Here is an 11,446-nt window from a genome sequence, read left to right as displayed (position 1 = left end):
GGGGCGTTCGGGCCCTACCTGACCTCCCCGCTTTCCTTCTTTTTATTTTCCTTTTCCTTTTTATTTTAATAATTAAAAATACAAAATCCTAAAATTGGCCCAATACTACTTCATTTTGGTCTATTGTTTTTTATTAATTTTTCTGATGCCGTTAAACCACGTAAGATTTTCGTTAGTCACATTTAACACCAATCCATTTTGATAAATGAAATTGAAGTTCTTGTATATTTTGATGGCAAAATTCTTGGCGTCCCAAAGTGATGGCAAAATAAAATTTCATGTATTAAATTGATAGTTTTCTCTATATTTTTTGGATTACAATGCTTAAGTATACATATGTATATATATGACACTAATATAAAAGGTAAAAAATTTCTCCAAAAATATAGAAAATAATTAGTATTAGTTTTTATATAAAATAAAATAATCTTAAACATGAAAGGTTAAATGAATTATTATGTATCAGCAGTGTTATCAGAACCGGACAGGATGATGAACCGGAAGGGGTATGGGTTCATGGGTTTATGGTCCAACCGGGGGTTCGATGGGTCGGACCACACGTTTAATTAAAATAAAATAAATATTCATATTATTAAAAAAATTATGATAATTAAGATAGAAGTATGATGATTTCAAAGATATATGAGAATAGCGTAAGAAAATATAAATATATTTACTATTTCTTATTTCAAAATAAATATTAAATTTTAATAAGTACTTAAAAGTAGAGTTAAAAAAACAAGAAAGTACTGATTGTTTGGTTGGTAGTTTATTAGTATAAGAAGTAAAAGGTCATGAGTTCAAATCCTTACACAATCAAATAATTTTTGCAATAAATAGTAAACCCATAAAACTCATAGAGCCGGCCGGTTCAATGGAATTTTGCTCAAAACAGGCCGATTCTATGGGTCCGGCAGTTCAAATGTGCATTTTGGGTTTTCAGGCGAACCAGACCGGACATGATGCCGGTTCTCGGTCCGACCGGTCGAACCGACCGGTCCTGTCCGATTTTGATAACAATGCGTATCTGGAAAAAATTGATAAATTATATTCCATGTATTAACCTTATCATGAAAATTAAAAGAATTAATAAATAATCCTACAATCACAGTAATCTTGTCATCAATTTCATTACTCCTTCGTGTTTATAGTATCCCAAGATCTTGTATTCTCATTTTAATTGTCAATGTATATTTTTTAGATCCTAATCTTTTCACATGTAGTAGACGATTGTAGCACCTCTAAATTTAAATGACTAGATTTGGGCCTTGTAAGCACCTCGGTCCGGCCCGAGCTACGGGGCTAGTATTATCATTCGGGGAGCGCATCAAACCAGAGAACCAACCAAGCACCTGAGGGTCGCTTGTGAGAAGATGGAATGTCAAGAATAAACAGATAAGTCATCAAGTGATAAGTACTTAAATTTGACTATTCGTGCCTATTTGCAAAAGGGTTAATCACTTAGAAAAGCACGACTCTAAAACCCTACATATAACCCGACATTTGGAAAATAGAATAAAAGGCACAACCTTTGCATTTTTTTTTAAAATAAAGTACAACCTTTGAAGAGTAGCACAAAAAAGCACAACCTTTACATTTTTTCCTAGATATAGTATAGCCTTTAGAAAATAAAATAGAATGGCACTGCCTTTAGGCACTATCTTCTTTTTTAACGGGCTAGGACGCAGCCAAACTTGAAAGTCGTGTCTTTTTGTGTTATTTTTTAAAAGTCGTGCTATATTTAACAAAAAGTGTAAATGTCGTGTCTTTCTGTGCTACTCTCCAAAGGTCGTGCTATAGTTATAAAAACTGTAGAAGTCGTGCATTTATGTGCTATTTCCCAAAGGTCGTATTATATTTAGGAAAAAGTGAAAATGTCATGTTTTTCTAGGTCATTAACCCTATGCAAAATTGTATGAATTAATTGGCAATATCTCTTTCTCCAGGAACGCGCCTGTAAAATGGATTTTGAAACGTAATGCTTACTCTCTAGAGACTTTTTTAAAATCCAATTGCTCATATTTTTAAAGTAAAAAGGCATGGTAAAATTTTCTCTAATTAGAACCCTTTGATTTATATATTTTATTCAATATTACAGGAGTTCGAAACGGAAAAATCGATATTCTCATGTAATGAAAATATTCATGTCAGGGTGATTTCTAATTGTGAAATGCTTTCCAAGCCCAAAAATCTCAAACGTGCTTTAAAAATCCCAAAAAGGGTGTAAATATAATGTTTTTGAAAATTTGAGTGCATATACGTTATTCTTACCCAACCAAATCAGCTCAGTTCAATTGATTCAAGTAAGCACCCATTGAGGTGGAATTTTAGGATGGGGGCGCGGTTAAATCTTGCATCCCTAAACAGAGGCGCAGTTACTAACCGCACCGCGTTGTTAGTAACAACGCCCGCGGGCCAATTGTCCAAACGAATAGCTTTAGATAGCTGAACCCGTCCAAATCTCTTAAAAATTCGAAATTTAATTGCATTTTCGTCCATTTACTGCCGATATTTGCAAATTGACCCCGACTCCACTTCCCCTATAAATAGAGGGTCATTTCCAAAATTAAGGGTTTTTGGCTATTCTCATGTGATGAGACTCTGCCAAACTACTAACCTAAAATTCCCAAATCAAGCCTAGGCTCTCATAATTAGTACGATAATTAAGAGCTTAGACCCTAGTTTTATCGAATTTGAGCTCGATGATCCGAAAATTTCTTGGAACAAAGGTAACGTGAGGCTCCAAGCCTCTGTCCATAACTGAAATCAAGCTATTTAGCTTGGATTTGGTTGGATGTTTGTTTAATTAGAGTGATTCTGCCTAGATTAGACTAATAGATTGGTAATTTGTGTGATTTAGAGCCTAATTAAGATTAATCGGATAGTATCACGATTAATTAGGATCAAACTCTGCCAATTAACCCTGATTGTACTAAAAAAAAGACTAACTGCATGTTAATTGGACATGATTTGGTGTTAATTGAGTCAATTTGTGTATAATTAGGCGTAATAGCTGTAATTAGCTTGTGTATTGTGCTAATTAGGTTCTAATCGTGTTAAATCGTGCTTAATTACTCATGATAGCATTCTGGTTGTGTGGTGATTTAGTCTAATTTGGGATCAATTGAGTCCAATCAGGCTTAAACGAGGAGTAATAGGATTAACAACGAACTTGGTTATGAGTAATTAGGCTGGTATTAGCTTAATTAGGTAAAATTAGCATGAAATTGGGCCTTGTAACACTCTGTATTTTTTTGTAAATAAGGCTTAAGTGAGCTAATTTGATGATTTGTTGCTTGATTAGGCCTAATTAGGTGATTAACTTCCTATTGTTTGGCATCTTGCTAAATTAGGTTTAATTAGCTTTAATTAGCTCAAAATCGACCTCTTAAGTGCGCCGGGAATTTTTTACTAAATTGATCCGAGTTCTAATTAGTTGAATCATGAGTCGATTAAACTCAATTAGGTGCGAATGGTGTTGATTAGTTGGCTTTCTTGTGTGATTAGGCCAAATTGTGGCCAATTCTTGTAATTTGTGCTTCAATTGATGCATGGAGCTCATGAATGTATGAATGATGTCTAGAGCCGATTAGATTAGGGTTTGATTGAGTCTGATTTTGCTTAATTAGGTCTAATTAGGAGTAATTAGACCGATTTAAGTAAAAATGACTTAATCAGTGTTTCGCTCTTAGGAATCAGAGTCTAATCGGGTCTAATTGAGTGTCTTTAGGCTTGATTGGTATAGGTAAACATCGTTCTGAGTGTTGGCCAAATTTGTAGGTGTTTAATTGAGTCAAAATCGGTCAAATCGTGAAGTTGACATGTAAATTTGTAATAATCATATATATTTGACTTAATTAAATGGGTCTAAGGGTAATTAGATACAACAAATGTGTCTTAGACTCTTAGGAAGGTCCTTGTGACCATAAGAGCGGGTCATTGGACCCCATGATGTCCTAAACCGGATTAAAGTCAATCACTTGACTTAATTGGATTAATAATTTGATTTTTGTGTGTAAATTGATTAAAAATGAATAATCATGTATATTAACATGTATCACGGGGATTAAAAGTAATGAACCACTTATTGAGTCTTGGGATCCACATCGACAGTCAAATCAACCTAGAGGGGATTAGGATCATTTTCATAGATTTTTTGGGAATTAATCGGTTCATTCATGTAAATATGGCTTTGTTAATAAAATTGGATAAAATAATAAAACCGTGAATAAAATGTGTAAATATAGGAATAAAAACTTTGATATATGCCCACTTCCTCTCTTCGGGCGTTGGGCCCATTTTAGCCCCACTCGGACTATCTCATGGATATCGGCCAAAATGTATGGCCCATTTAAGGTATATTTGGTTTCAAAAAAATTTTCAATTCTACTCAACTTAATTCCACTTATCTTCAATTCAACAACGCCATTATTACTTTTCCCCCTTTTTAAATTTTTTTTAACCATTCAATTTGATTTTTAATATTAAATTCACTCAACTATTCATTACTTTTTCACAATTCAATAACACAATCATTACTTAATTATTATTTTCTTTCAACTATTCATTACTTTTTCACTCCTTTTCTTATAATTCATCAATGCAATCATTACAAAATAATTAAAACTAAAACTCAACTCAACTTAACTCTAAAATAAAAAACATTCTTATTCTTGACCTGAATATATGGCCCATTTGTCTTTTTGACCAGAATACGAGGCTCATTTCTTGAGTCGAACCGAATATTATATTAGAATGTATATCATGCGAAGTCTGTAATTCATTTTTTAATTTTCTTGTACATTTGTGAATATGGACCCGAACCTAGGGTTAAACAACTCGACTTTAACGAATAAAAAGTATTAGAACTATTAGGAACCTAGGAGGGTACCAAAAGAGCAAGTTATTGGCTTGCAGGTCTCTAATCTCATAATAAAGCCCCCAGACTCATTTCTCTAGTAAGAAAGACCAAGTCAAGACGTAAATCCTTAGGTGGGTTGTATCATGATCCGTAGATGACTTAAGTGGCTCATCGGCCAAATAAATTAGTATAGTGGCGACTCCAATCTTGATTGGGTCCCAGGCCATGTGAACTAACTGAACACTTGAAGTCTGCGTTGGAGGCCTAAAAACCACGCCCAAGCGACAACTTGGCTACTCCATTAGGGATTCACAAGAGGGCTTGGTCCCAGAATCCCTAGTTCTTAAAAAAATTCTAACACTGACTTTGTGTGTACTAACCCCTTTTAGTAAATTAGCACTACATACCAAATAATCCAGTCGACCCCAGACTGATGATAGGAATCTTTAGGATTAGATAGGGAGGATCAGTAAGGGTACGCCCTCACTGGAAATGGTCTTGAATGACTCCCGCTCGACCTAGAAGTCTCATGACCCCCACTTTGGGGTTACTAGGAACTACAGGCCGGGGACCTGCACGTATAAGTAGCATCTAGCCCTAGAAAGTTGTGAGCCCTTCATATGCATGTTCTTTATTGTGAGTCAATTGCGTGTGCTTGTTTAAATCGCTTACTAGTGTGAAGAGTAGACAATAAAAAGATTATTTTGTTTGTATCTTCCTAATTTTTCAGGTAGATATGAATGTATAGGCGGGGAATATTTATCATTGTACATTGTATGAATGGGATCTCTTTCCTTTACCTCTTTCACATGGCATGGTTTTCAAATAAAAACCTTAAGTACTAGTTAGATTCTCTTGGCCATTAAGTCCACTATGGCTGCACATGACCTAAATCCCGAGAGATGCCTTGGGTGATCAAGTCATCTCTCATGGTAGGATGACCATTGAAATTAAAGACAAACGCGATGATTCGATTCGAATACAAGCGACACGCCCATCAAAGACTTGAATGTCTAGGGCATGGCAGGGCAAAAGAAAGTGAGATGCGACACTATGTTTCAAACCCACTTAAGGTCGTGTGAACCGTGGAATGGAACTTAGTGAGCTTTTTCGAAGAAACCACTACTTTCTTCCAACAAACGAGACCTTACCAAGGTAATCATACTAATGCTTTGAGAATGATTTCTCATGCATCAATTATGTGCATTCACCATCTAACATTTGCTATTTTCTTACAGGTGAAAATACATGAAGTTTTCCTCTCGTCTGCATCTTTTTAAATCATTTCAGGATTTCAAAATCACTGTAGCTTAAAACATCACGTGATTTGCATGCTCGCTAAGCTAACTGTGGTCTCCTCGTGACTTTAGCCACCCAATTCCACGAAGAAAAGAGAAGACCCCAACGACAGAGTTACCTCTCAAGAGGGGCATGACCAAGGGATCAATAGGATGTACCAATGCCCTTTCTGATTGGCACCATTGGACAATTGTAGTATATTATCGTCCTGCAAAGACAAAGTCACCAGTTTTTGTCTTGGGCAAATCATAGATTAGTGTACAGAGACCCTACCTACTTTCATTGGGATGAGTGAGCTAGGAACTCCTATAGACGTACTCTCCATCGGACGAACGGTGTACGTCTAAAACCGACCAAGTGGGTATAGATTGATTGCCAAGAAGGACATGATACCCACCACGAGTCACAGGGACTGTGGGAGGATGCTCAAGCGTTGGACCTTTTGTCACACGATCATCATTTCAAAATTAAAATCGTGTTTTCTCACGTGTAACAAAAGAGCCATACAATGTGAATCGTGAAAATATTTTAAGCCACATAAATGTTTTCTCGTGTATCCGTATTTATCTTCAAGATACTCATTTCTGATTTTTTGGTTTTTTTTTTGTCTTTTCCGTTGAAGGTGTTATGTGGGAAGAGAAATGAAACCAATGACAACAATCTCTGTCACAACGAACGGAGCAAACTGTGGCTACTACGAACAACAATATGGGCGACCATCTCGCTTTGGGATCAAGGCACAAGATGTGATCACTGCCACCAATCCGATATAAGCACCGGTGCTAAAGCCCGTGCTGACCATCCCTGTGACAACTTTAGCCACCTATGGGGCATCGCCAACCATTCCGGCTCTCGCTTCAACCACCACGACTCGTCCTCTAACTTCGGGTCAATTTTATGTCTGATTCCATAGCCTTCATGTGAGTAGGACGCCAGAGGCACAGAGGAGGAGATACTCTTCTATTTGAAGAGGAAATCATCCTCTACTTTACATCTGCTCAAGGAGATAATCTTTCCGCCCCTCCATCGAAACGTTGGGCAAATCTTTCTCCAAGTGCCACGGTAGCCCACAATACAGGGAGCCATATCATAAGATCATGGAGTTATCTGTTCCTTATTAGTTCGATGGGACCTACAGAAGGTAAAAGGAGATATTCAAAATTTTCTGCCTGTGACTCTAGATTTCAAGACCTACTAGTAGAAGAGTAGTAGACAAAGTGTACCTCGAATTTGTCATATTGTCGACCGAGCACCCCAAGCGTAACGCTTCTACAAGTATCCATACCGACTTCATTGATTGGTTTTCGAGATCAGCGGTGCTATCAGCCAATACTCAAAGGAAACAACGATGCAACTCTCACCTCTAGTAGATTAACGGACCTATTCGAATCAGACATTCCGATACGAATATTAATACACATACACATATGCGTACGTGTACGTGTACGTGTACGCATACACACAGAGGCTCACAAATGCATCATATGCATTTTTCAAAAATCTGTCACGGCCATTCTCCATTGCATATATATATATATATATATACACATGCAATGGGGTTAGACAATTTGCATGGACATGCCACATGTTAATAAACAAGGGTTTCCATGACAAATGGCCGTGATAAATTGTGAAACCTGGTTTTTTTGACCCATTTTATACCATTATTATATAAATTATATAAACAAACATAAAAATGGTTCCTGATGCTTGATTATATAAATATATATATATGTATAATCTAATATATATATATATATTAGTGAAAAAAAAGAAAAAAGAAAAGGATTAGATAAATGGGATGTTTAACTTGTTTACTATAGAGAAACTAATAGAGATAGGGCCAGAGGGAGAGAGGGGGGCAAATGATCCTATAGTTTCACCATTTCTTTAAATTTATCATATATTTTTAAAATTATGAAAAATATCCCATGATTTATATTTTTTTCCAAATGTATCCCGCCATTACATCTTCCGTCAACATTTAAACGGTCTTGCCAGTGTGGCCCTTTACCCAGGACAGATTTGAGAAAAAAATTAAAACCATGGAATAGATTTGAGAAAAAAATTCAAAACCATGGGATAGATCTGAAGCTTACTTATATTTCATTAACGGAAAATATAACGTCGGGATAGATTTGAAAAAGATTGTAAACCATGGAATATTTTAGAAAATTTTAAAAGCATATCGTAGATTTGAAAAAATTATGAAACCATGCGATATATGGGATAAAAACCCCGAGAGAGAGAGAGGAAGAGAATGACAGTGAGCTCGAGAGATGGAGAAGGCACTCACGGATGAGAGAGATAGAAGAGAATGAGACTTGATGAACATGGGTGAATGGAACAAGGCTGGCCGAAGGTAAGGGTAGTAGGCTGGGAGCGGGAAGTCATTCAAGGGGATGAGTTTTGATTGCAATTGGTTAGTTTATGGGCATAAATGTTCAGTATGTTATTGATTCTTCTTGATAAAATTTAGTTGAATTTCTAAATTTGGAGTTTGGGTTAGGTGGAGCGAGGGTGGAGGATGAGTAGTTTTAATCCTGCTCTGTTGAAGGTTCTGAATTAGTTGATTATTCCTCTCAATTCCTTGACCATGTCTTGTTGGAGATTAGCTGAGTCTAGAGCTCCCGGGAAGGGTCAGCTTCTGTTGGATTAAATTCCTTCTTTTTAGTTGTTATGCTCGATATGTTATCCTGGGAGCATAAAAACTATTTGACTCTTTTTGTTTTGATTGCTTTGAGGTTCTTTTCGTTGTAGGGGCATATTATTCAGTGAGAGCAGCCCTCCACCGAGCAACATTCTCCTGCTGTTTGTCCTTTTCATGGTTAGCAAATGCTTCTGTAAAGCAACCGATCTGCTTCCGAACATCTGAAGGATCAACATTGTAAAACCCAGGAAGGACCATCTGCCGGAGGGATTTATCGTTCCTGCACTTCATGATCTCAGAGAGCTCCTCGAGACACCAACTTGAGTTGCATAGTTTCTCGAGAGGACCACCACCAAGATCCGGGAGCTCTGGATTGGGCCTCTTAAGGCTGGATGGTATGTGTTGACCTCTCTGGAGATTGCTATCTATGAACGTGTTCTCCTTTCTCGTCCAAGTACTAGGAGAGGAAGGAGTGGCGTGTGTCTGGACCTCAGAAGCTCAGGAAGACATCGTACTTCCATCGCTTATAAGAATAACTCCCCGAGACATCGTGCCTCCTCCATCGCTTATTGGAAACAGAGTATCCAAACTCAGTAGCCATAGATGTGCAAAACTCTCGGAGAGCTCTCTCAGGTAATTTGTCTAGAAGGGAGAGGCGAGCTCATCATCTACTGTATTGTTCAATGTCTGTGAGCCTCCTAATTGCTCTTGGACTTTTTTAAGTAGTCTGGCATCTTCTAGGAAACTCTTTTCCTATTATGAAGTATTAGTAGTAATGGAATGAATTGGGTTTTTCTGTCTCTTGAATTAGTAATGATATATCACAAGCTGGAGAAAGGGATTGGTGTAGCGGTATTCCTGGGCTGGAATCTCGCCATGGGATTGCCCGTTCCTCATTTACTTTTTTTCGTAGTTCCATTATTAACAAATTTGGATTAGTAAAAGTTATCCCAAGTCTGACAGCTTCGGAGAAATTCATCTCAAGATAAACAATTCGGCATTGATTGATAAAGTTATTACAATCAGTCTCTGACGGGTTTATTTTAAGCAGAATAGCGAGGAAGAACGTAACGTGTCACAATTTGAATAGCGAGGAAGAACTGAACGTGTGACATTAATTAATATTGTAATGTCACTTGAGAATGTTTAGTTTTCCGATTTCTTTCATTTGACTGTACGTATCCTAACAGCACTGAGCGTGAAATCAGCAGTGAGTGTACGTATCCTTAGGGCCACGACTTGGGGCCTATCGTTGGTGAGGATCATTGCTCCACCATTTACAACCTTTGTGGCGCCATAAGTCCCAGTCCCAGAATGATCAAATACTTAGACGGTGATTTTTATCCTTTTGTCTGGGGAAATTTCTTGTGCCCCAAACATTACCTTAGGGGTGTAAACAACCGAAAGGGGCGAAGATAAGAACTACACGGATATTTAATTACACAAACTACAATAGAATTCAGAATATAAGAAAGATTGATGACCTAAAAAGCATGACGTTTTAGATTTTTTACATAAAGACCCGAACTATTGTTTTAGTTGCGCATATAACGCGATGTCAATTTTCCTGTCAACTTTGACAGTCCAGTTGACGTGGCACTAACATGGCCTTAACGGTGCCACGCAGTGCAAGGTGATTGCCGACAAACCCCCCCCCCCTCGCCCCCCCCCCTTCTTCCTTTTCCTTCTTCAATTTAAACTTTCTTTTTTTTTTCTTTTTATAATTTTCTGAATGTTTTTATAAATTAAATCATGTGGGGTCAACTCACCCAATCACCTTGAGTCATGTGGCACCATTAAGGCCACGTGAGCCATTGCTGTTAAAGTTGACGTAGAATTAATGTCCTGCTAGACGCGCAACTAAAAGGATAGTCCGTGTCCTTCCGTGCAACTTCTGAAAGGTTGGACTAGCATTTCGAATTTGGCAAAAGATAGTGGTTTTTTAGGTCATTAACCCCAATAACAACGATATAAAAGCATTGATAAACCAGTATTGGACAGGCCAACCACCCAGAATTAAAAAGAGATGTAAAGCTGTAATATGATACTTGTTATAAGGCTTATTCATAGAGGGACCTTTTTCATCTTCATCTTCATCTCAGTATAATCCGACCCGCTTTTTAATCAGCCTGAGAAAGCAAAGCAAAGATGTAGTGTACAAATTGACAAACCAAAGGTTGTTGTCAGGCTGCTTATAATTAGTAGCCTGACAACTAGCCGTGCTCACCTTCTTGGTTCACGGATCTGTTTGTATTTATTGGTTGCCTCAGTGCTCGTTCGCTCCCTTACTTCACCTGCCTTGTGCGTGAGATTCTATCGAGTGTATCCTGAGATGAGAAAACACAGGTAAGGATTAAGGGACCGATGGATGAATGTGGATGATGCCGAGTGTCGAGCACAGCCTTATGAACCACAGTGAAGGCCCGATGGAGAGACTATATCAGGATCGAATATAATGTTCAAAGTCAATGCTAGCCCCCAATTGCTTGGAGACTCTTTCAACTGATCCGGCATCTTCTGCAGATAATACATACAGTCAATCGAGTCGATAATCTGATTGATAACATTATTTTTATAATTTGATTGCTGAAAATGATTTTATATAAACAAATTGATTGCTCAAAGTCATTGAACTC

General features: G+C 37.4%; 1 long non-coding RNA gene across 2 annotated transcripts; it reads left to right on the top strand.

Moving 5' to 3' along the window:
* The first annotated feature begins 8,371 nt into the window (after positions 1–8,371).
* On the top strand, positions 8,372–9,610 carry LOC116214694. Of its 2 annotated transcripts, none has more exons than XR_004158315.1 (2): positions 8,372–8,522; positions 8,921–9,610. It is a non-coding gene; the product is annotated as an uncharacterized LOC116214694 (long non-coding RNA). The 2 variants fall into 2 exon arrangements; XR_004158316.1 differs by having other exon boundaries at positions 8,386–8,522; positions 8,905–9,610.
* Positions 9,611–11,446: the final 1,836 nt, after the last annotated feature.

Source organism: Punica granatum, chromosome 7, assembly GCF_007655135.1.
Source record: "Punica granatum isolate Tunisia-2019 chromosome 7, ASM765513v2, whole genome shotgun sequence".
Classification (NCBI taxonomy): Eukaryota; Viridiplantae; Streptophyta; class Magnoliopsida; order Myrtales; family Lythraceae; genus Punica; species Punica granatum.
The sequence above is the reverse complement of the archived record's forward strand: the minus strand, read 5'-3'. Positions and strand labels throughout refer to the sequence as shown.